Raw genomic sequence first — 27,472 nt, 5'->3', positions numbered from 1 at the left:
ATTTTTGCCAATATATCGTATTATTATAAAATTTTAACAATGAGAGGAAGAGAAAACATAGTTCAGTTTTCAATTTGTTTTGTATTGATACAGTATACAGTATAAAATAAATGCTAAAGCGATAGTATAAAATAGATAAATGATAAAGATATAGTATAAAATAATAGTATATAGTTATTAAAATTTTATTTATAAATGTATAAAATATATTTAACTATACAACGCAAGAATGTTAGAGCACTAAATACACATTATTATAACAATTTCTTAGTTTATCACGTGTAATGAGAAACGTCACCATTTCCCCATGCTTTGCCATTAGAAATTTTTTTTCGCCATTTTCTTTGCCAGTAGATTTCGATGATATATGTACTTCCTTTTTCGGTTATTATTATGTCATACGCCGTACAAGAAATACAGAGCCAAACCTATGATAACACACAAACAGCTCGATATATTTAATTAATTTGTACACAAATACATATATTTATTTTCTGGTAATACACTTACCAATTGTTATCGATTCGGCAAATATTTCCCATATTTGTTTATCCAACATCGTCATAAGATAAATGTTAACCAGTTGAGTGGTAGACTTTTCCGAAAGATTTGTGCCAAAAGTGGTAAGAGCCAAAAGTTAAAATATCGAAAAACGGTGAAACATGGGTTCAAAGTTTTCGAAAAAGCAACTTTTCGAAATGGGTGTGGATCCCCCCCTACCTCCTGGGGGCGGGGGGAGCAGAATAGGGGTGTGAAATGTTAAATGGCACTATGGGTCAAGTAGGGATTATTTGAAAGAGCGTTTTAAGACAAGAACAATAATTTTTGAAAATGTTTACTACGACTTTCCAGTCAAAAGTGGAGATGGATCAAAAAAGGGGGGTGGACTTCCGAAAAGCTATTACCTCCGATTTGGCTTATATTCAGCCTAAATACTTATTTTATCTAGTAAATAATATTCCCAAATGGATTTTTGGCGCAAATGCCCCCTCCGCCCCCCAGCTCCCATCAAAGGTTAAAAAATAAAACTGTTTTTGTTAATTATTTCAGAAAATATTTATTGTACGGAAAAAGTTGTCAAACAAACAATGAAGCTCATAAAAAGCTCTACAAATAAGGTCTTATAAATATTTTACCTAACTCTAATATTTTAGTTGTTTTAACAATTAACAGTCGCCATATTGGATCCGCCATTTTGAATTTTACAATTTTGACAACAGATTCGTGTTTAGCAGCCCAAAAAACCTTAGAATATCAAGTTTTATGCAAATCTGTTGAAAATTAGTGGAGTTACTTAGAAATGTACATATATGATACATTACCACGTTTGGCACTTTTTTTTTTGTACATATATGATACATTATTCGAAAACTGGTTAATTCAATATAACAATTATATGTATTACAAAATTATATATTTTAATGTGTGTAAAAGATAAAGAAACATTAAATAAAAATAAAAATTATACCTGCAAAATCACACCTAAAAAATAAAAACTTAATTAAAATCTGAAAAATTAAAATATTAAGTTAAAATCTGAAAATAATTATAGATAAAAAATTAAAAGTTTTATGACGCTACATCAAACAGCATGTTAAAAAACTTTCTTAAAAGCATTAACCAGATATACATATACATATCAAATATATAAATATAAAAAATAAAGAAACATTAAATAAAAGTCTGAAAAATCATACCTGACAAATTACACCTAAAAAATAAAAGCGTTTAATAAAAATCTAGAAAATATTTATTTTGTTTTAGGAAATTATTCTTCATTTTTCATTGTCATAATATATCATTGTTCAATAACCTAAAACAAATAAATGTGAATATTGTCGAATTGGAAATTTTATTTTGTACATTTATATTCATGTTGTACATTTATTGAAGATTCCATTTGCATCGTTTTACATATAAGAGATCGACTACGACGGTAATCGTAATTATGTAAGATATTGAAAAAACATTCATATCTCTTAAGTGATAAGTAGATAATCGCAAAAGAATACAAATAAAATTTTCAAATAAACGGAACATTTTTTTATCGAAAAATAAATAGAGGAAAATATATGTAACAATATATAACAAAATAATTTAAAATAAAATTAACAATAATTTGTTTTATATTACCTTTTTATATATTTTCTTATATATATTGCTCTCTTAATTTTTCACCGAAATAATACACAAAATAACATAAAACAGAAATAATATTAAATAAAAGGAAGATGTACCCTCATCATTCCTTTGAACTCGATATTTCAATTATAAAAATTAATATAATAGTTTATTTGCTATCAAGATGTCAATATAAAAACGTTTAAACGTTTAAAAGATTTATGGAAAATTTAAAAAATTTTATTTGAAAAGAGCAAAGAATCTTATAAAACTGTAGAAAACTTTTCTATCGTGAAAGTTATTTTTTATATATTTAAACATCTAAACCCTTTACTTTCAATATAATGCTTTATTTGCGGAAGAAATTTCTTTCGTTTTTTGAAAGAAAATCTTGCTGTTTGCCCACCCAAAGATTTGTCATTTTCTTTGTCATCGACAAACTGCAAACTCACTGTCAAAGCAGAAGTTTCAAAATTTATCGATGCACAGAAATAAAAAAAAAAAAAAATTTATACAAAATTGTTTAATCCTGCCTAACAAAAAATCCTACCTAATAAAACAATTCTATCTAATAAAAAATCCTATCTAATAAAAGATGTAGATATCTGAAAACTCGTGTAAATCAAATAAACCGAGAAACGCGGATAGAGATAATGATTTAACGATTAACGATTTAATTCATAAGTATCGATTTAATATCATGTTATACGCATTTTCGTGTACGCAAATGACATCTCTCACTTGAGAGAATTCCGAGGATGACGACCTCGGCGTTTTTCGAGTGATGCTTAGCGCAGAGCTCAGCTCAGTTACCGCTATTTGCATCGAAAATCCGAGAGCGATTGTCTCGATGTTTCTCGCAGGACGCTAGCGCAGAGCTCGGCTCAGTTTCCGCTAGTTGCGTCCGAAATTTGTATTGATAGTCGAACATTGTTCAATGTTCGATCATATCAATGTTTCGAGATCCGTGCTCGACCATCATCAATGGGACCACGAATTTCGAAAGTCCATGCTCAACCATGGGATCAACACTGGAACTACCGACGATTAACATATATATATACCAACTTCTATTTCTTTTTTCATTTTTTATAAAAAGTGATAAAGAGAAAAAGTACATTAATTAATTAAATTATTTAACACAATGCAGCAAGTCACAGAAAAAAATCTCAACAAATACATTATAAATTTAAATAATTATTCTAAAAAGAATAAACCGGTCATTTTGACCGCTTTGGTAGTTTTAGTGTTAAGCCATAGGACCACGGATGCATGGGTAGGCTAGGAAAGATTGCGAAGAAATTGACGTATAGCAAGAATAAATATATATTTCAAAATTGTAAATAAATTGTTAATAAAAAATGCACTCCTTTTTTATTAAATAAATTATTTCAAATGTATCATAATTCATTAATATATTTACGTTTGTGTAAAAGAATTTTCTTTTTCATTTTTAATTTACATTTGTGATACATTTGTGGTACATATGTATTTAAAAATTTTCTTACTTTTGCTTTTCAACGCCAATTTATAATATTTAATCCTGGAAAAATATAAAAAAATAAATCACTTACCGTAGGAAAGGAAGAAATAAAAGTACACATTTACACACAGAAAAGGAATTTTGCTATCGCAATAAAATGTTGCTATTGCATGTTAAATATGTTAGCAATAAAATTTTGCTACTGTAACTACTTTTACAGATTATTCGATATGCAACAAATCTGTTCAAACAAATCTGTTCAAATATGTTCAAAAAATCGAGTAATTTTTGAGATGAGAAAACAAGTTAAAATTCGCTGTTACAACAAAATAATTTATTTTTAATAAATTTATTTTACTATTGCAATGAAATTGTCGCCATTAATACAAATTTTGATAGTAAGATAAAAATAAATTTCTTATTATATATTAGCAATATATAATTTGCAGATTTAACAAAACTAATTTCGGTAAATAAAATTATTATCTATAACAAATCTCTTTGCTGTTCAAATAATAATTAACTGTAAGAAATTTTGCTACGGTAGCTTATATAAAATTTACTGCGGCAGCAAATACTTTTTTTCCATGTATTAACAAGTTTTATCTTTTATTTTATGTATAATCTTTTTTTTTAAATATTTTTTTTCTTCTATTTTTTTTCATATAAAAAAATATAAATAAATATATAAACATATATAAATATATAAACATAAGTACATTATTCAGAATAAAAATATATTTGGTTATTTAAAAAATTTGTAATAATTTTTATAATAAAATTAAAAACAATTTTTATATGTTTAGAGTCATTTTTGTTCAGTAATATATGCACCATTGTTTTCGACAACTTTTGGCCATCTTTAACAACTTGTGCATACATTATTAAATAAAGATATATAAACATATAAAAATTGTTTTCAATTCTGTCATCAAAAAATTCTACAAACTTTCTGAATAATTCAATAGCACAAAAATTCATAAATGATAAGGTCTGGCCAAGTTCCAAAAAAGACATTCCAATATGTTTATATTTTAATAATTATCTAAATTTTTAATATATCACCAACATGAAAAGTAACTGATATGTTATTCAAGGTGCAAATTCAAAATAAACATACATAAAATATTCATAAAATGTATAAATAAAACTGATCAAAATTTGATTAAAAAAAAATTTAATTAAAATAACAAAATATTTATTAAAAAATACAAAAACACTTGGCGCTGCCACACCGAACAACATGTTAACTTACCTAATGTCAATTAATTACATGATGTCAATTAATCATGCTATTATTACATTATTACTCATTTTCGTTGTTTCATAATACTATGGCTGCGTTCCGTAAAGCGCATATGCGCGCATCTATCTATACGTATCTATATGTATACTATAGATAGATGCGCGCATATCAAGAGACACGGTAGTGTCTCGCGCCAAGTTCACGCGCAGCGCGCAACGCAAGCGCAAGACCGACCGTGTATCTTTACGCGAGCCCGAAAGTTGAGACGAGCCGAGATTATCGGATCTCGATAACGGCTGGGCCGATTGAGTTGGCAATAGGCTCAATCGATAGCGCATACCCAAATTACATAAGAAAAGTCTGCTTGTTTTTGCTCTGTGTGCTTTATAAAAATAAATATATGCATTCAAAGTCGAGAAATCTAGAAAATCATCTCGCTAGGATGTATGTCGCGTTGATATGTATGTCGCTCGTGTCTTATTGGTCAGCGTCATTCTAACATGGCGGCGCTCAAACCTGTCAGCTCGCAGTTTTGATGTATATATTAATTACATTTATATATTAGTATCGATCGTAAAATGTATATATAACGTGTTGTGGAGACGAATAAAGATAGTGTATATCAAAAATAATAGTATTCTTCATAAAAAAAATTTTTTTCGATCTTAAAGTGCAGAAGTGTACACTCTCAGTATTCTGTAGTTAGTTAATTAGTGGACAGAAAGTGTACTTCGTGCAGATGGTGGAATCTGCAAGTTTCTGACGTTAGGTGCGCTGATGGCGCTGAGAAGCCGCGCGGCGCGCGCTTACGTTTGTTTGGCTATTTGCTCATTTAAATTTTTAGATGTTACATAGAAAAATATTAAAATTTTATAGTTATTTGAGTTATTAATTACTAAAGATGTCCGAATAAGCACGTATCAATCCAGCCTGCCGCCGAATGCAAGCGCGCGAAGAGATACAACCGCTCAGCGATTATGATCGCTTTCAAGCGTTTCAAAAATCCTCCTCCCTAAGTGATAAAAATATCGAAGTTGTTTTAATAGGTTTGCCATATGATTAAAATGTTTATAATCAGTACAGCAGCGTTACAAACTTTTGTTCTAGGTTTCCACGCACACAATCGAGGGACCATGTTTATGTGCTGCGCAAAACGCTTTACGCAGCACATGAACATGGTCTTTTGATTGTTGCGTGGTAACCCAAGCCAAGAATTGGTAACGCTGGAATACAGACTAATGCAGGCAGAAAATTATTAAAATTTTATAGAAAGAAAATTTAAGCATTTGTTATTGGCATTTAAAAATGTAATAACTATACAAAAATGAGTTAAAGATTTTTGGAATTTTAAAACAATCTATTTCTCTTATTTCATATAAAACACTAAATAAATTTTTACTATACGAACAATTACAATATCATTAACATTAATTTAACTTTTTTAATAAAAAAAATTTCCAATTAATGCATCTCAATATAATATTTATTTATTAAAACATCTTTTATTTACTATCTACATTGAGTTTACATTTTATAAAGTACAAACATTGTTTTTTTATCTAAATAAATTTTCATTAAGTTTTATGAATACTATTCGAACTCGTATTAAAAGCTTTGCATTCTAACACACACGAAAAATGGAGACATCTAATTCTACAGCCGGCAAAACTTCGTCGAATAACAATACCACGCGTGGTGAGAAAGTAAGTGCATTATAGCAAGTCATTTTATAAAATTAATTTTATACCGAAATTAATTCGTTTGGTGAAAACATTGGAAGATAGTTTTTCATTTACATTATACTCGTGCACAAAAATAAACTATAATATTACAAATAGAGAACATGAACTTTAAGGTACATCTAAATATACACGCAAACCTTCCAAAAAAGTTGTTGTGTATTTTACCTAACAAAAAAGTTGTTGTATATTTGAAAATCAACAAATTACCTTTTTAAAAAAAGGTAAAGAAAAGGCGCCAAGTGCACGCAAATCTTCCAAAAAAAAGTTGTTGTATATATAAACCTTTCAAAAAAAGCTGTCGTATATATTATATATTAACCTTCCAAAAAATTTATCTTCCACAAAAAAATGTATATATATTAACAAATAACAAACCTTTCAAAAAAAGTTGTTGTATATATAACCAAATAAAAATTTGCTATATATTCTGCCTATAAAAGAGGTGATATCAGAAAATGACGCCAAGTTTAAATAAAAAACCTTTCAAAAAAAGTTGTATGTATATATTTAAAAAAAAGTTGTATATACCAAATAAAAATTCGCTATATATTCTGTCTATAAAAGAGGTGATATCAGAAAATGACGCCAAGTTTAAATAAAAAACCTTTTAAAAAAACTTGTATGTATATATATTACGAAAAAGGATTATATTTATTATATTTAATTATATTTATTATATTTATTTATTAAAAAATTTTTCAAATTTAATCAAAATAAAAAAATATTACAAAATTTCGCAAAAAACTTGGCGCTGCTGTACTGAACTACATGTTAAATACATCTTAAAATATTATAGAGAATGAAAATGAGCAATAATTTTACAATTTACATGATTAAGTGTTATAATGACTCAAACTGACCAGAGCGGCAAACGGCGACGCGATAGCCAATTAAACTCTTGTTCTTACGGTAAAATTGTAAGTTGATTAGCTATAGCATCGCCACTTGCCGCTTCGTCGCTCTAGTCTGTTTGAGCCGAAATTTGTTTGCATCGCTTGCTCTAACATGCTCCTACTCGTTCTAATAATCCAAACTAAACTATAGTATTACGTCACATATACTATAGATTAAAGTATGTTGGAATGATTAGGAGCATGTTAAAGTATTGCGATGCAAATCTTATGTAAGTTAATAGTTTAGTACAGCAGCGCCAAGTTTTTTGCGAAATTTTGTAATATTTTTTTATTTTGATTAAATTTGAAAAATTTTTTAATAAATAAATATAATAAATATAATTAAATATAATAAATATAATCCTTTTTCGTAATATATATACATACAAGTTTTTTTAAAAGGTTTTTTATTTAAACTTGGCGTCATTTTCTGATATCACCTCTTTTATAGACAGAATATATAGCGAATTTTTATTTGGTATATACAACTTTTTTTTAAATATATACATACAACTTTTTTTGAAAGGTTTTTTATTTAAACTTGGCGTCATTTTCTGATATCACCTCTTTTATAGGCAGAATATATAGCAAATTTTTATTTGGTTATATATACAACAACTTTTTTTGAAAGGTTTGTTATTTGTTAATATATATACATTTTTTTGTGGAAGATAAATTTTTTGGAAGGTTAATATATAATATATACGACAGCTTTTTTTGAAAGGTTTTAAAAACTACGAGAGAATAAAATTTTGATATAATTACTATAAGACAATAAAAATTATACGATCTGCAAAGTGTCTCGCGTCTATATATTTTCACACTATTATTCGGTCCGTTATCTTAATAATAAAAGATAAATTAAACTAACTCACCGATCGATGCGCAGCAGCGGAGTTGTCGTTCTGTTGATCTGCATAGTTGATCTGTAAAACACGAAATAAATCAAAATTATAGCAGCGTTCACAATATGAAATATTTTTGAAATCATAAAAAATATTGAGTACATTGAACTTTTAATTCGTTTTCTAAGCAAATATGAAATAAAAAAATTATTAAAAAAGTTTAATTATTTAAATAAAAAGTAAAAAAATATGCAAATAAATTTTAATAATGATAAATATTAACTAATGTAAATATTTTGTCTTTCAAATATTTTAATGTACAATATTTTCAACAAATAAATAAATTATTGCTTACCGTAAAGTTGCTCCGCCGGCGCCCGATGCTCCTCCTGAGCCTCCTCCTCCTCTCAGTGGTCCTTCGAAGCACTCACATTGAATCTCACGCGTTCGCGGCGCATGCATTGCTCGCATGCGTACCTGAATACGAAAATCGCGCGATACTTAAAACGGCACTCCCGACATCACAGGCGAATCGAACCGAATTGTCCAAGCTGTGACGTTACGCGCGAATTCCGTCCGCGTTTCGGACGACCACATTTACCAATTGGGGCACGATTCTCTCAAAACAGAAGGCAAAGATAAGCTCGAAGAAGATGAGGTGATTAGTCATCCAATCAACGGACTAGATACAAGGCATCTGAAAAGCAATCGGTAGCGTTTGACTAACTCCGGTAGCCGTCCTCGACTACCTTCGACAGTCCGGCTATCTGTACAACTAGCGCGCTGCACGTAGAACCGAAGATTGCCCTGCCGTAGTCGAGATTTTATGATTGAAACCGACCTTTCCCTCCCCCGAGCCAAGCCTAAAGTAAAAAAAAATCGTGTCCCAATATTTGTCATACAGCAAAAATGCGTTCATCTATAGATTCGCTATAACTCTCGGCATTAACGGCACTCCCGACGCGCATTTTGTTATACTAAACGACGGAACGAATATATTTTGTAGCACCGATTACGCGTACAAAGTTGATCTGTAAAATAAAAAAATAAATGCAGATTAGTGTTTGAAATAATTAATATTTATAAAATAATTACTGCGCACATTAAACCATATATTCGTTTATTTATGTGCACACGTCTAAACAAAGAATTAAATTTTTAAATTTAAATTTAACTCAAATTTACTTGAAATAAATTAAGGAATATAATTGTATTATTCACTTAAGCTTCTGAAGCTTTGTTACATCATATTGTGATCATTCTGTGTGTAATACGGATACATAGTTTTATCTTTTATTTTAATCAAAATAGCTCTTTGATTGAAACAATACTGGTGTTTTAAATCAGCCCCTGCACTATTATTTTAAAAAAATAACTTTTTTAACGATAAATTACTTACCACAATGTTGTTTTGCCGTCGCCTGATGCCTCCTAGCCCTCCTCCTCCTCTCAATTGTCCATCGATGGCTGCTCCTTTTTGGAGCACTCATTCGCGAAAACACGGTTAATTACAAACGCGCGATCTTTGTCATGATGACAAAGGTAAACTCGAACAACGCGATCGTGCGAGGCTACAATTCGATATATAGCAGAAGCAACAGCAGAGAAGAGAAATTGAAAATTGCGTAATTAACTTTTCGCTTTATCCGTCGCGACTATGTTACATGTAAACTACTTTTCGTGCTTCTCGCACATGAGAATTAATACAAATTAGTAATTAGTTGTAAGGAATAATCTTTAATATGTGTCTTCATTTGAAAAGTAATACGGTAAGGAGAGCGATACGAAAAGACTCATTGCCGTCTGCTCTGGTTCAGTGTCCTTGGGCAAATGATAATAAGGTTATAACGCGCTAAGAGTACGCCGCGATGTAAATCGCAAGAAACAAAACTCTCCTTGACGACACGCGCTAAAGCATTTCGATGCTAGCTCGCGATGTCGGGGATCGTTTTTGTTTTTCGTGATCTACGGCACGGCGTATGTTGTCTTGCGCGCTATCACCTTATTCACATTCTTATTCGAATACGTCACAGAGCAAGCAAAAACTTTTCTTTAATATTCTCCTTGCCGTATTATTCCTCACAATCACAACAGATATTAGATTATTTCTTACAAATAATTGTCGATTTATATTACATCTCATGTACGGGAAGCGCGAAAAACTTGCGAAAGTGTGTAACGTTAATGAATGATATGAAAGTGGTTTAGGCATAGCATAGCTGCGACGAGTAGTAAGCAAAATTGACTGCGCAATTTTCGATTTTTCTTTGCTGTCGTTGCCTGTTGTGAGAATCAAATAAATCATAGTTTCATACAATCGCGTATTTTTCGAATTTTCCTTTATTATGATATGACAAAGAAAAGCGCGATTGCATGAAACTATGATCCGTTTCATTCTCACAGCAGGCAACAACAATAGAAAGATATCAAAAGTTGCGCAGTCAATTTTGCTACCATTCGTCTTGGCTATGATATACCTAAATTATTTTTACAAAATTTCCGTGATTTCCGAAGATGAGAAATAGTATGAATCGGCAACTTTTGTTTGTAGAAAATAATCTTTTAATATCAATCGCAATTACGATTTGAAAAACAATATGATAAGGAGAACGATACAGAGTTATTTCCGCTGCCGTGTGCTCCGCGCGAATGCCGTCGTGCGAATGTGAGCAAATTATTACACGCAAGGACAATAAGTACGCAAGATAACAGCGCGCGCACGCGTCTTAGATCACGAAAAATAATCTTCGACGCTAGTGCCGAAATTACTCACATGTAGTGTTAGGATTTTGTTTTTGAATCTTGTTTTTTGCGTGTTATTATCTTACCAGAGCAGCAAAAGTTTCTTCGTATCGTACTTTTCACCATATTAATTCTCAAATAGCGATCGCGATACATATTAGAAGATTATTTTCTACAGTAAAATCCCGATTTATATTAATTCACGCACACGAAAAACATGGAAAGTAGTTTAGGTATAGCATAGTCGCGACGGGTTAAGCGAAAAATTAATTACGCTGTTTTCAATTTCTTTTCTATGCCATTGCTTTGCTATGTGTCGAATAGTAGCCTCATGCGCGATCGTGTTTTTCGAGTTTTCCTTTGTCGTTATAACAAAGTGTCGTGCGTTCATAATTAACCGTGTTTTCGCGAGTGAGTGTGGCATAAAAGAGCAGCTATCGATGGATGGTGAGGAGGAGGAAGCCCAGGCGGTATCATGCGACGGCGGAGCAACTATAAAGGTATTGTATAATATATAATTTATTATTTATTTATTATCTATTTGAAGAATACTTATCTTAATGATTATGCAGTACTTTTTTCACATGTAATATAACTAGCTATATGTATAATATAATATGTACCAAATGTATATTTTAGACTATTTAAAAAGGATTAGAATTTTCAGTAAAATATCTATACTATTTAATATTTATAAATGGCAAATATTTTTTACATGTTTAAAATTTTTAATTATTGCTTTAATTTAAACATTGTTTTGTATTTTATAGATTAACGTAGACTACAACTCCACTGTACATCGTGTACCGGTGAGTAAAAATCAAATTATTCTTGTTTTATTAAAGTATTGTTATATTAAAGTAACGGATTTATGAAAATTATGTTAATGAATGTAGATATGTTTATGAAGTAAAAAGAATTCAAAATTAAAAGTATTAAAAAATATTAAGTAAATACAATATTTCATAGATCTGTTGCTTTAAGATGGATAATCAACGATAAATTAATTGATATTTCACTTTGGAATTCATGCAATTATTTGTCGCTTTATTATATGTATAATGAAGATATACATAAGCTTATAAAACAATCTTCTTTACTACTTTCATTATTTCGTTATTTTATCATATCATAAAATGTTAACTACGAGATATAAGATTGACTGAAAATTTTAAAATACACACAGAAAGAAAAAAGAGAAAACATAGAAAATGCTTTTTATAAAGTTTTAAGTAAAATATAAAGTTTTTAGTTAAATATTTCTTTATGGTGTTTTCATACGTTAAATAGAGCTATACTAAGTATACTCTACAAGTCTAAGAAAGAAGGGTTTGTGGATTTATTTATGAAATATTCATATACTATTTTAAAATATATATTAGACATTCTATTGTGCATGACGCTTATTTTAGAGTCTTGCAATTTATTATAAAACAAACTTTGCAGAAAAATTTGTCTTAATACATAATGCACAAATCTAGTTAATATATTTCTGACATTAAAAGTTTGGATTGAACAATAAATATTTAATTTATGTATTTAAGATTAACGTTTATTCATAAATGTACAGAGACTGCCAACCAAATATCTATCAATAAATACATGTATACAATTAATTTTTAACATGTATACAAAGAATTTTTAATCGCGTTAGACGTTAGAAAAAAAATTTGCAAATTTCTTTGTAATTATATTGCAGTTAAAATTGATACGAACGCTATAATTCTTTATAATTACATTTTATCTCAAAGTACATACATAGTTTTTATAATATGTTGGACTGAATATCGTTCAGTATAATTAATCGAGATTGCTAGAATTGTAATTTTGTAATTTATTGTTCTAAAATTTTTGTATTTTTTTATTTGCTGAATTTTTGTATGAACTTTCACGATTGTGCTAGTTTTGTATCTTTCTATACAAGGCAAATTTCTTATTCAACGAACACTTACTGATTACTACAATCGTATATAAAATTATCGAACTATTAATTTTTCATGCGCATATTTTCCCACAAATCGTTTTTTTAATTTTATTTTTACAAAATGCCGTAAACAAATCTCCGATGATCACATAAACTAAAAGTGTTCGTTGAATAAGAAATTTGCCTTGTATAGAAAGATACAAAACTAGCACAATCGTGAAAGTTCATACAAAAATTCAGCAAATAAAAAAATACAAAAATTTTAGAACAATAAATTACAAAATTACAATTCTAGCAATCTCGATTAATTATACTGAACGATATTCAGTCCAACATATTATAAAAACTATGTATGTACTTTGAGATAAAATGTAATTATAAAGAATTATAGCGTTCGTATCAATTTTAACTGCAATATAATTACAAAGAAATTTGCAAATTTTTTTTCTAACGTCTAACGCGATTAAAAATTCTTTGTATACATGTTAAAAATTAATTGTATACATGTATTTATTGATAGATATTTGGTTGGCAGTCTCTGTACATTTATGAATAAACGTTAATCTTAAATACATAAATTAAATATTTATTGTTCAATCCAAACTTTTAATGTCAGAAATATATTAACTAGATTTGTGCATTATGTATTAAGACAAATTTTTCTGCAAAGTTTGTTTTATAATAAATTGCAAGACTCTAAAATAAGCGTCATGCACAATAGAATGTCTAATATATATTTTAAAATAGTATATGAATATTTCATAAATAAATCCACAAACCCTTCTTTCTTAGACTTGTAGAGTATACTTAGTATAGCTCTATTTAACGTATGAAAACACCATAAAGAAATATTTAACTAAAAACTTTATATTTTACTTAAAACTTTATAAAAAGCATTTTCTATGTTTTCTCTTTTTTCTTTCTGTGTGTATTTTAAAATTTTCAGTCAATCTTATATCTCGTAGTTAACATTTTATGATATGATAAAATAACGAAATAATGAAAGTAGTAAAGAAGATTGTTTTATAAGCTTATGTATATCTTCATTATACATATAATAAAGCGACAAATAATTGCATGAATTCCAAAGTGAAATATCAATTAATTTATCGTTGATTATCCATCTTAAAGCAACAGATCTATGAAATATTGTATTTACTTAATATTTTTTAATACTTTTAATTTTGAATTCTTTTTACTTCATAAACATATCTACATTCATTAACATAATTTTCATAAATCCGTTACTTTAATATAACAATACTTTAATAAAACAAGAATAATTTGATTTTTACTCACCGGTACACGATGTACAGTGGAGTTGTAGTCTACGTTAATCTATAAAATACAAAACAATGTTTAAATTAAAGCAATAATTAAAAATTTTAAACATGTAAAAAATATTTGCCATTTATAAATATTAAATAGTATAGATATTTTACTGAAAATTCTAATCCTTTTTAAATAGTCTAAAATATACATTTGGTACATATTATATTATACATATAGCTAGTTATATTACATGTGAAAAAAGTACTGCATAATCATTAAGATAAGTATTCTTCAAATAGATAATAAATAAATAATAAATTATATATTATACAATACCTTTATAGTTGCTCCGCCGTCGCATGATACCGCCTGGGCTTCCTCCTCCTCACCATCCATCGATAGCTGCTCTTTTATGCCACACTCACTCGCGAAAACACGGTTAATTATGAACGCACGACACTTTGTTATAACGACAAAGGAAAACTCGAAAAACACGATCGCGCATGAGGCTACTATTCGACACATAGCAAAGCAATGGCATAGAAAAGAAATTGAAAACAGCGTAATTAATTTTTCGCTTAACCCGTCGCGACTATGCTATACCTAAACTACTTTCCATGTTTTTCGTGTGCGTGAATTAATATAAATCGGGATTTTACTGTAGAAAATAATCTTCTAATATGTATCGCGATCGCTATTTGAGAATTAATATGGTGAAAAGTACGATACGAAGAAACTTTTGCTGCTCTGGTAAGATAATAACACGCAAAAAACAAGATTCAAAAACAAAATCCTAACACTACATGTGAGTAATTTCGGCACTAGCGTCGAAGATTATTTTTCGTGATCTAAGACGCGTGCGCGCGCTGTTATCTTGCGTACTTATTGTCCTTGCGTGTAATAATTTGCTCACATTCGCACGACGGCATTCGCGCGGAGCACACGGCAGCGGAAATAACTCTGTATCGTTCTCCTTATCATATTGTTTTTCAAATCGTAATTGCGATTGATATTAAAAGATTATTTTCTACAAACAAAAGTTGCCGATTCATACTATTTCTCATCTTCGGAAATCACGGAAATTTTGTAAAAATAATTTAGGTATATCATAGCCAAGACGAATGGTAGCAAAATTGACTGCGCAACTTTTGATATCTTTCTATTGTTGTTGCCTGCTGTGAGAATGAAACGGATCATAGTTTCATGCAATCGCGCTTTTCTTTGTCATATCATAATAAAGGAAAATTCGAAAAATACGCGATTGTATGAAACTATGATTTATTTGATTCTCACAACAGGCAACGACAGCAAAGAAAAATCGAAAATTGCGCAGTCAATTTTGCTTACTACTCGTCGCAGCTATGCTATGCCTAAACCACTTTCATATCATTCATTAACGTTACACACTTTCGCAAGTTTTTCGCGCTTCCCGTACATGAGATGTAATATAAATCGACAATTATTTGTAAGAAATAATCTAATATCTGTTGTGATTGTGAGGAATAATACGGCAAGGAGAATATTAAAGAAAAGTTTTTGCTTGCTCTGTGACGTATTCGAATAAGAATGTGAATAAGGTGATAGCGCGCAAGACAACATACGCCGTGCCGTAGATCACGAAAAACAAAAACGATCCCCGACATCGCGAGCTAGCATCGAAATGCTTTAGCGCGTGTCGTCAAGGAGAGTTTTGTTTCTTGCGATTTACATCGCGGCGTACTCTTAGCGCGTTATAACCTTATTATCATTTGCCCAAGGACACTGAACCAGAGCAGACGGCAATGAGTCTTTTCGTATCGCTCTCCTTACCGTATTACTTTTCAAATGAAGACACATATTAAAGATTATTCCTTACAACTAATTACTAATTTGTATTAATTCTCATGTGCGAGAAGCACGAAAAGTAGTTTACATGTAACATAGTCGCGACGGATAAAGCGAAAAGTTAATTACGCAATTTTCAATTTCTCTTCTCTGCTGTTGCTTCTGCTATATATCGAATTGTAGCCTCGCACGATCGCGTTGTTCGAGTTTACCTTTGTCATCATGACAAAGATCGCGCGTTTGTAATTAACCGTGTTTTCGCGAATGAGTGCTCCAAAAAGGAGCAGCCATCGATGGACAATTGAGAGGAGGAGGAGGGCTAGGAGGCATCAGGCGACGGCAAAACAACATTGTGGTAAGTAATTTATCGTTAAAAAAGTTATTTTTTTAAAATAATAGTGCAGGGGCTGATTTAAAACACCAGTATTGTTTCAATCAAAGAGCTATTTTGATTAAAATAAAAGATAAAACTATGTATCCGTATTACACACAGAATGATCACAATATGATGTAACAAAGCTTCAGAAGCTTAAGTGAATAATACAATTATATTCCTTAATTTATTTCAAGTAAATTTGAGTTAAATTTAAATTTAAAAATTTAATTCTTTGTTTAGACGTGTGCACATAAATAAACGAATATATGGTTTAATGTGCGCAGTAATTATTTTATAAATATTAATTATTTCAAACACTAATCTGCATTTATTTTTTTATTTTACAGATCAACTTTGTACGCGTAATCGGTGCTACAAAATATATTCGTTCCGTCGTTTAGTATAACAAAATGCGCGTCGGGAGTGCCGTTAATGCCGAGAGTTATAGCGAATCTATAGATGAACGCATTTTTGCTGTATGACAAATATTGGGACACGATTTTTTTTTACTTTAGGCTTGGCTCGGGGGAGGGAAAGGTCGGTTTCAATCATAAAATCTCGACTACGGCAGGGCAATCTTCGGTTCTACGTGCAGCGCGCTAGTTGTACAGATAGCCGGACTGTCGAAGGTAGTCGAGGACGGCTACCGGAGTTAGTCAAACGCTACCGATTGCTTTTCAGATGCCTTGTATCTAGTCCGTTGATTGGATGACTAATCACCTCATCTTCTTCGAGCTTATCTTTGCCTTCTGTTTTGAGAGAATCGTGCCCCAATTGGTAAATGTGGTCGTCTGAAACACGGACGGAATTCGCGCGTAACGTCACAGCTTGGACAATTCGGTTCGATTCGCCTGTGATGTCGGGAGTGCCGTTTTAAGTATCGCGCGATTTTCGTATTCAGGTACGCATGCGAGCAATGCATGCGCCGCGAACGCGTGAGATTCAATGTGAGTGCTTCGAAGGACCACTGAGAGGAGGAGGAGGCTCAGGAGGAGCATCGGGCGCCGGCGGAGCAACTTTACGGTAAGCAATAATTTATTTATTTGTTGAAAATATTGTACATTAAAATATTTGAAAGACAAAATATTTACATTAGTTAATATTTATCATTATTAAAATTTATTTGCATATTTTTTTACTTTTTATTTAAATAATTAAACTTTTTTAATAATTTTTTTATTTCATATTTGCTTAGAAAACGAATTAAAAGTTCAATGTACTCAATATTTTTTATGATTTCAAAAATATTTCATATTGTGAACGCTGCTATAATTTTGATTTATTTCGTGTTTTACAGATCAACTATGCAGATCAACAGAACGACAACTCCGCTGCTGCGCATCGATCGGTGAGTTAGTTTAATTTATCTTTTATTATTAAGATAACGGACCGAATAATAGTGTGAAAATATATAGACGCGAGACATTTCTTACAGTTAATTATTATTTGAACAACAAAAAGATTTGTTATAGATAATAATTTTATTTACCGAAATTAGTTTTGTTAAATCTGCAAATTATATTGCTAATATATAATAAGAAATTTATTTTTATCTTATTATCAAAGTTTGTATTAATGGCGACAATTCATTGCAATAGTAAAATAAATTTTTTAAAAATTTATTATTTTGTTGTAACAGCGAATTTTAACTTGTTTTCTCATCTCAAAATTTGTCGATTTTTTGAACAAACCAGATTTGTTGCATATTGAATAATCTGTAAAAGTAGTTACAATAGCGAAATTTTATCGCTAACATATTTAACATGCAATAGCAACGATTATTTTATTGCGGCTAGCAAAATTCCTTTTCTGTGTGTAAATGTGTACTTTCATTTTTTCTTTCCCTACGGTAAGTGGTTTATTTTTTTATATCTTTCCAGGATTAAATATTATAAATTGGCGTTGAAAAGCAAAAGTAAGAAAATTTTTAAATACATATGTACCACAAATGTATCACAAATGTAAATTAAAAATGAAAAAGAAAATTCTTTTACACAAACGTAAATATATTAATGAATTATGATATATTTGAAATAATTTATTTAATAAAAAAGGAGTGCATTTTTTATTAACAATTTATTTACAATTTTGAAATATATATTTATTCTTGCTATACGTCAATTTCTTCGCAATCTTTCCTAGCCTACCCATGCATCCGTGGTCCTATGGCTTAACACTAAAACTACCAAAGCGGTCAAAATGACCGGTTTATTCTTTTTAGAATAATTATTTAAATTTATAACGTATTTGTTGAGATTTTTTTCTGTGATTTGCTGCATTGTGTTAAATAATTTAATTAATTAATGTACTTTTTCTCTTTATCACTTTTTATAAAAAAAGAAAAAAGAAATAGAAGTTGGTATATGTTAATCGTCGGTAGTTCCAGTGTTGATCCCATGGTTGAGCATGGACTTTCGAAATTCGTGGTCCCATTGATGATGGTCGAGCACGGATCTCGAAACATTGATATGATCGAACATTGAACAATGGTCGGCTATCAATACAAATTTCGGACGCAACTAGCGGAAACTGAGCCGAGCTCTGCGCTAGCGTCCTGCGAGAAACATCGAGACAATTGCTCTCGGATTTTCGATGCAAATAGCGGTAACTGAGCTGAGCTCTGCGCTAAGCATCACTCGAAAAACGCCGAGGTCGTTATCCTCGGAATTCTCTCAAGTGAGAGATGTCATTTGCGTACACGAAAATGCGTATAACGTGATATTAAATCGATACTTATGAATTAAATCGTTAATCGTTAAATCATTATCTCTATCCGCGTTACTCGGTTTATTTGATTTACACGAGTTTTCTACATCTTTTATTAGGTAGAATTTTCTATCAGATAGAATTGTTTTATTAGGTAGGATTTTTGGATAGGCAAGATTAAATAATTTTATATAAATTTTGTATTCTTTTTATTTCTTTACATCGATAAATTTTGAAACTTCTGCTTTGACAGTGAGTTTGCAGTTTGTCGGTGACAAAGATAATGACAAAACTTCGGGTGAGCAAACAGCAAGATTTTCTTTTGAAAAATGAAAGAAATTTTTTGCGCAAATAAAGTATTATATTAAAAGTACAGGCGTTTAGATGTTTAAATGTATAGATAATAACTTTCACGATCGAGATAGTAAAGTTTTCTACAGTTTTATGAGATACTTTGTTCTTTCCAAGTAAAATCTTTTAAATTTTCCATAAATTTTTTAAATGTTTAAACACCTTTATATTGACATCTTGATAACAAATAAATTATTATATTAATTTTTATAATTGGAATATTAAGTTCAAAGAAATGATGAAGGTACATCTTCCTTTTATTTAATATTATTTCTATTTTATGTTATTTTGTGTATTATTTTGGTGAAAAATGAAGAGGGCAATATACAAGGTGTTTCGGTAAAGGTGGGCAATCTCTCGTGGGCATGTAGAACAGATAAAAATAACCTCATAAGTTGCTATAAAATTTTTTTCTACAACGCATCTTCACTGAGATATTTGTTTTCAAAGTTAAAATTTGAGAAGCGTTTTTTTAAAATAACTTTTATATTACTTTGTTTCATTGTCTGTGTGAAGAATTTTAACAGAATAACCCTTCTTATTTTTCACTAATCTTGTGAATTCTTTGAATACTTCCAATAAATCAGATTTGTGTTTTAGAAACGATACAATACGATATCCTGAATAATCGTCTTTGAATAATGTAAAATAGTTTGCACTTTCAATAGAGGTGCAGGGTCGGATGTACGATTTTGTGGCCCCTAAGCTATGATTTTAAAGAGGCCCCCATATTTCTTGAAAATTTAATTTTTGCGATAGTTTGAGAAAAAAAAAAAAAAAAACCTATTGTAGCGGACTTATAGAAATAACAAAACATAATATACAACAATATACATACCTATGTATATACAAATATATATGTCCGCATTTATTGCAACTCACATTACAAACGAATAGTATACAATATCGGGATCCAATTTTATTTAAAACATTCGTTTTCGTGCTTTTCTTATTGCGAAGTCTGTTACAATATCTTCAAATGACAAAGTTCTCAGTTTATCACTCTCTATATATAAAATACTCAAAGAACATAGTTTTCTTTGCAGCATGCTTGCACGACATTCATTTTTTACTCTTTTCAGCCTGCTAAATGATCTTTCTCCAGAGCAATTACTTATCATTAAAGTTAGAAAAATTCGAAATATAGTTTCGACATTTGGAAAAACTGACTGCACATTATCTTTTATTATTATATTATATAAGCTTTGAAAAGTATAGTCTTTTATTTCAAAATAATTTTTTTTTTATATATAAGTGAAAATGTTTTATCTCTTCGCATAAATTTTCATCTATATCATCAGGGTAATTATTTACTAATACTTTTACATTTTCTGTCAATTTGTTGTCTTTTAGATCAAAATTTAGAAGAAATGAAAATTTGTTTGAAATATTTTCATACACTTCAGCTCTTTTCTGTATATTGGTTTCTAAAGCGTCCATAATAGGGATAAAAGATTTTATTCGGAATCGATCTCTAGGAGAAAGATTATCAATATCGAGTGCACTTCCATCATTAATTTGTACTTTTCTAAATCTTCTTCTTTTCTTTACGTTCTTATAATCTATGTCGTCTTTTAATTTTCTTTCGCATTTTGTTCAAATTTATCGAAATCATTTCTGCTTTTTTTTATAAACTCTGATAAATATGCATACATTTTTGAACATATATTTAATGATGTTTGAGGATCTTGTAATATTTTGCTGGTTTTTTGAAACTCTTCTAATATATTATTATATAATATAAGCATAAACATAAATTCAAGTTCTTTTATTTTCTCGTGAATAATAGATGCTTCTCTTTTAGTTTCGCCATTTTCATATTCATTATCTTGAAATGTTTTCAAAGCATCAATAATTAAATCGTAATTTTTTAAAACTGCTCTTGTAGCCTCAACATTTGCTTCCCATCTTGTATCAGAAAGACATTTTGGAATTTCAGAATTGGATCTCAAACTCGATTTTAAAATAGACCATCGTTTTGTCGAAGCAGAAAAAAATATGTATATTTGTTGCAAAATCGCAAAAAAGTTTACTGCATCTATACAACAATTAACTGCAGCGCGTCCAACTAAATTTAACGAATGTCCAGCACAAGGAATATATACAGCATATTTATATTTTTCTAAAATTTTTTGTTGCATACCCTTATATCTTCCTGACATATTGGCTGCGTTATCATAGGATTGTCTTCTACATTTGTTAAAATCAATTTTACACTCATTTATAATATAATTAAATATCAAATTGGCCAAATTTTCTCCAGAATTGTTTTCTATTGATATAAATGTTAAAAATCGTTCGACGGGATAACCATCATGAGGAGATACATATCTTACAATAACAGTTAATTGATCAATATGTGAGTAATCAGGTGTGGAATCAACAGATAAACTAAAATATCCTGCTTTTCTTAAATCTTCAAAAATAGAGTTTCTTACTTTTTCAGCCATTAAATCAATAATTTCATTACATATTGTTTTAGATAAATATGATGGTTTTCCAGAATTCCCATAACGGCTTATATGATCAGCGAGAAATGGATCAAATTGAGCAATTAATTCTAATAATCCGAGAAAATTTCCATTTTGAGGTGAATCAAATTTTTCTTCAGTGCCCCGAAATGGCAATTCTCGTTCTGCCAACGTAGATACGACTGCAACAATACGTTGAAGTACTTGCCTCCAATATTTTTGTTCTTTCATAATTTGTTTTTCTAATTTTGTATTTAAAGTAGATTCACCTTTCCTTGTTAAATATGTGAGTAAAGCTGCTCTATGACAATTTAAATTCTCATGTTGTTTAATTACAATGGAGTTCCGCCAATCATTAAAGCCATTATTGGCTAAGGTGCAGTTTGAATTTGAAAAAAGCTTGCATACAAAACAATAAACACATCCAGTTGATGGAGAATACACTAACCATTCTCGACTATATTTTTCGCCATTAATTTTTGTGGAATAGAAAAGCCCTCGAGAGCAATATCTTGCTTGATTTTTATATATCTGTTTGGATTTTTCAAATGAATCCTGCCAGTTTTGGCAATCAGCAGGTCCTTTTTGAACCCAAAATGAAATATCATCCTTAGTTAAAGTATTCCATAGACCGACATCACTATATTTTGTATTGATATTTTCTTGAGAACTTCTTATTTTATAGTCTAAAATATTATAATCAAATATAGTTTTCTTTTTTTTTAAACGGATATAGATCAAAGAAATCTTGAATGAAAAAACGAATGCAAATTTCCGTTCTTATATATAATTTTTAGAAGATATGAATACTATAAAATAAATGCAAATATAAATGTGAATAACGTTCAGTTCGTATTTTGTTCAATTTGTTCAAAAGATGATAAAAAAAATATTTGTAACTTATATGTGAATATATCACATATTTATTTGTTATTGTTTGAAGAAAAAATCGTATATTGTTTTTTATTCTCGTGTTTATTATTCATAATTAAATTATTATTATATTGTTATTAATTATTATAATATTATTATTTACAATAAAAATTAAGTATAAAATAAAAAAGTTACAGAATAATGCTAATTGGAAATCATTTTAAAGAAATAGAACAAAAAATCGAATAAATAAAATCTGAATAAATTTAGCGATAATAATTATTAGCTTTGTAAATCATGCTTTTTATAACTATAATAATAATAATTTTTCAAATAAAATTTGAATAGAATGTTTTATTATATTAGTAATTACAATAAAATTTGCATAATTACTATATTGTTTGACATTTTTGCTTTTATTGCATGTAAATGCAAACACTAACTTTAATTGAAAGCGAAAGTTAACAGATGAAAAGAAATGAGTAAAGCATGAACGTGGATATGCCTATTTATTCGTATTTATATTGTTTGTTTGTTGTTTATTTTTTAGTATATAACTATCTTGAGAAATAATAGGAGAAACAGCTTCTGTTCTGCAGTCTGCAGTTTCAGAATTAGACGCAGTATCTGTAGGAATATTTGTAGACATATCTGTAGAAATAGTTGGTACGTCAGGTTGACTCCTAATAAATAAATCCTCCTTCATGTATTCTCCTTCTGGTATTTTAAAATAACTGTTAATTTGAGGTAAATTAGATAATTTAGCTTCTAATAACTTCTTCTTCTTCCTCTTTTGATATCCACTTGCAAAACTTCTTTTCATTTTTAATTAAAAATTTTAAATAAAACTTGAACCAGCACGGAAGTAAATCAGAAATAAACTGTTGTCTACGTCAGAGAAGCATTCAAGCGACCTAGCTATTCTGATATCGGAGACAATTGAACATAAAAACAATTGCAGGTATGGTACGTCAGACCACAGATGTATCATGCCGTCTTCATAGTTACAAATAAAGAGTTTCCGATATATGTATATACAGGGTGTCTGGCAATAATCGCCCCACCGGTCATATACAGGTAGAGGAGGTCAAATCGAGTAGAAAAGTCCTTTACCATTTTTTAATTTTCATAATAAGTACTGAGTAATTAACGAAAAAAGATCGGCGAATCCGCGCGAGTAAAGCGCGCGCGGTGAGAAGGACGTCCCACTGCTACGCGATCACTAGGACACAAGGATCTAGCGTTACGCGCCGCTCGTATGTTGCCATTGTCATTTGTAGAGCGCTCCTCCCAACGCTTCATCGCGCGCCTAGTGATCGCATAGCAGTGGGATGTCCTTCTCACCGCGCGCGCTTTACTCGCGCGGATTCGCCGATCTTTTTTCGTTAATTACTCAGTACTTATTATGAAAATTAAAAAATGGTAAAGGACTTTTCTACTCGATTTGACCTCCTCTACCTGTATATGACCGGTGGGGCGATTATTGCCAGACACCCTGTATATCTATATTATATATATATTTTTTTTAGCTATAATAGGAAAACCCGAAAAAAAGAAAATAAAAGAAAGGAGATATATAATTTTGTAATTTACGGCTTTTTGCAAAAAAATATTGTAATAAATTATTTTTTGTTGTGATAAATATAAAAAACATAATTGATAAAAAAGGCTATAACAATAAAAAATAATTTTTTATTATTTGAATAATTTTTTGCTGTTATTATTTTATTAACAATTTTATTAACAAAAAATACATTTTTTGTTATTTTTTCTATATTAAGGAGGCCTCCTTATAATGTGAAGCCCCTAAGCTGTAGCTTATTTAGCTTATGTGTAGATCCGGCACTGTAGAGGTGACTAATATTGGACCACATAAATCGCTGAAGATTCGTTCACAAGGTTTTCCGTGCATGTAACTTCTTGTTTTTGTAAAAGATTGACAATGCTGTTTTTCATATATACATGCTTCACATAAAAATTGATGTTGAGAAGTAAATTTTATTTTATTCAAAGCTCCTTCATTGATTAATTTTTATAAGGAACGCTGATTGATATGTCTTTCATGCCAATCTTTTATGCCATAGTTTAAAATCATTTTTCTGGACGGTATTTACTTCAAGATTCGAAATTGTTCGAAACTGCATTATTATTCTGTTAAAATTCTTCTTTTACAATCTTCATTTCTCTCTTTGTAAGTATTCCTTCAGAAAATAAATTCTTCTTTAGCTCTGGAACATAAAGTACATTTTCAATTATTGAATCATGCCATTTATTGTTTATAAGTTTTTGAATTTTAATTATTCCAGTTCCTTTGACGTCTAATTGTCGATTGTCTCCAAGTGAAACTTTTACATTTTTCATTGTTTCATCAAGTGTATTAAAGAAATCACGACGATATGACATATGTTTTGAAGATCCACTATCTATAATCCAAGCATCTTCAGTTTTAATATGCATATCTTTTTCTTCTTTACTTACAGTAAAAGCTGAAAAATTGCTTTGTTGTTTTTCTTTCGACGAATCTTGTTTAGTTTCACGTAATTTTTTCGAAACCTTACATTCAGATGCATAATGTCCTTTCTTTTGACAATTATAGCACATAATTGGATTTCTTATTAAATCCTGATTTTTGATTCTTTGAAACTTTATCGCCTTCTTTAGTTTTTGACAATGCGATCAATGTATTTTCTTTTTGTTCGTTGGAAGTTAGAAAAGCCTCTTCATCTAGTAAACGTGTTGTCAAATTAATAAGTGTTTGTTTATCTTCTGATGTAGATAACCAAGCTTGTCTGAAGTTTCTATATTTAATTGGAATAGTTCCGATGATTTTCGTGATAATTGCTGTATCACTAATCAGTTCACTAATAGTCCTTGATTTGACGTGCAAGATTTTCAACTTTTGCAACGTGTTGCAAATTGCGACAGTGTCTGTTGAATTCATTACATATTGATGAAAATGTTCATGCACTAACATTTTATTCAATTCACTTTTCTGCTCATAAATTGAATCTAATTTGTCGACTATTTCTTTTGAAGTCTGACAATTTTCGATTAAAGTGATTTGAGTAACCTCAAGAGTAGATGTGAGAATGAACATAGCAGTTGCATCATCTTTTAACCATTCTTGTTTTTCCGCAGGACGATCATTATTCGGTTTTAATGCAACTCCTGTCGCAATTTCATAAAGTCCTTTTGCTCTTAAAGCACTGTTACGTCCTGATCAGACTTCACGATTCTTTTCTTTTTATTAAATACCAGACCTAGTAAACACGGGACCAACAAAAAACTTTTAAAGAATATTATAACGCCAGAGCTGTTTTTCTCACGAGACACCATGAGCTCGAACTTTCTCACAGAGAAAAATAGCAAGGGGGATAGATATTTGAAAATACCTTGGTCGGTCAGCGTGCCTATCGTCGTCAGAAAAATCATAAAAGTCAAAACTTGCGGTAACCGGAGTCTTTAGTCGACTCCAGATGTTTAAAGTAGGAAATAAAAACTGGCACTAGCTAGCCATATACTTGGATTCTGCCTACGGGAACCCTAATAGATAGGATTTTACCGAGTGACGATCGGGTAATGACCACAGTCGCACGCCTAGAAGGCATGACACCTGATACGGTGCACGTGTTCAGTAGGTCTGGGAAACCGAGATGCATTAATCGCACTCTCCACGCGACCCCAGGGCCACGCGACAGTCGTAAACTGTCAAATTTATTAGATCAGTGACCCAAGGCCTCGCGAACTCATATACCGATTCTCAACCCTCCAATCCGAAAGCCGGGAATCGGGGCAAGCACCTCTATAGACCACCCTTCATTCCGTCGTACGGTCTAAAGACTACGCCCACCTAGATCTTAAGACACTGAGATGCACCCCACCTATACTAATTAACACCAACCGGGTTACGCCACCTCAAAAACCTACCCCCATCGCATATGGACCCGAAACGACGCTATTCCTTATTCGTTAGGGCCCCTTTCTTCCTACCCTCATTCCAAGTAACTTAATTACCTAAACCTAATCCTATTAGTTAAAAATGACGCCATCCTCCCCCACATTAAAAATCTTCTCACAAGACTAATTCCTATTCGATCCCCGCTTCAAAAACCTAAGATTTTCCAAATGGATCCACCCCAAGGAAAGGGTATAAAAACCCGTGTTTTGGTGGCTCCAAGCGCAATTATACACAATCACACACAGTTTTTCAAGCAGTTTGCGCAGTTATTCCGTTTAGCTCAGTTTCTCGAAACAGTTTTTCGAGTAGTTCGGGGGCGCGAATCAAAGAGTAAAATCAGTTGATACTTTGTCGCGACCATCTCGTGGTGCATCTCAAGTAGAAGGCCCATCACCCTGACGACACCATCCCGCAGTAGGGTGCCCACTCGTTTACAAAAGGGTCCGACGCCTATACAACACCTTCCCTCAACGGGGCGCCTGCTCAGAACCACCGAACATATTCAACGCGATCCGAAACTACTCTGCAACGAGTAAGTCAGTTCATTTCTCTTTATTTTATTATTTCTTCTGTCCTCCCTCCGGAAAAATAAAACACTCACACACACACACACATACACACACACACTTGTAAAGAATACATAAA

General features: G+C 30.5%; 1 long non-coding RNA gene across 1 annotated transcript; it reads left to right on the top strand.

Annotated features, from left to right (window-relative positions):
- Positions 1-16,309: 16,309 nt before the first annotated feature.
- LOC136998408 (uncharacterized) lies at positions 16,310-25,506 on the top strand. Its single transcript, XR_010888973.1, has 2 exons — positions 16,310-17,491; positions 17,766-25,506. It is a non-coding gene; the product is annotated as an uncharacterized lncRNA (long non-coding RNA).
- Positions 25,507-27,472: the final 1,966 nt, after the last annotated feature.

This window comes from Linepithema humile, chromosome 1 (assembly GCF_040581485.1).
Source record: "Linepithema humile isolate Giens D197 chromosome 1, Lhum_UNIL_v1.0, whole genome shotgun sequence".
Lineage (NCBI taxonomy): Eukaryota > Metazoa > Arthropoda > Insecta > Hymenoptera > Formicidae > Linepithema > Linepithema humile.
Note: the sequence above shows the minus strand (reverse complement) of the source record. Positions and strands in the feature narration are given on the sequence as shown.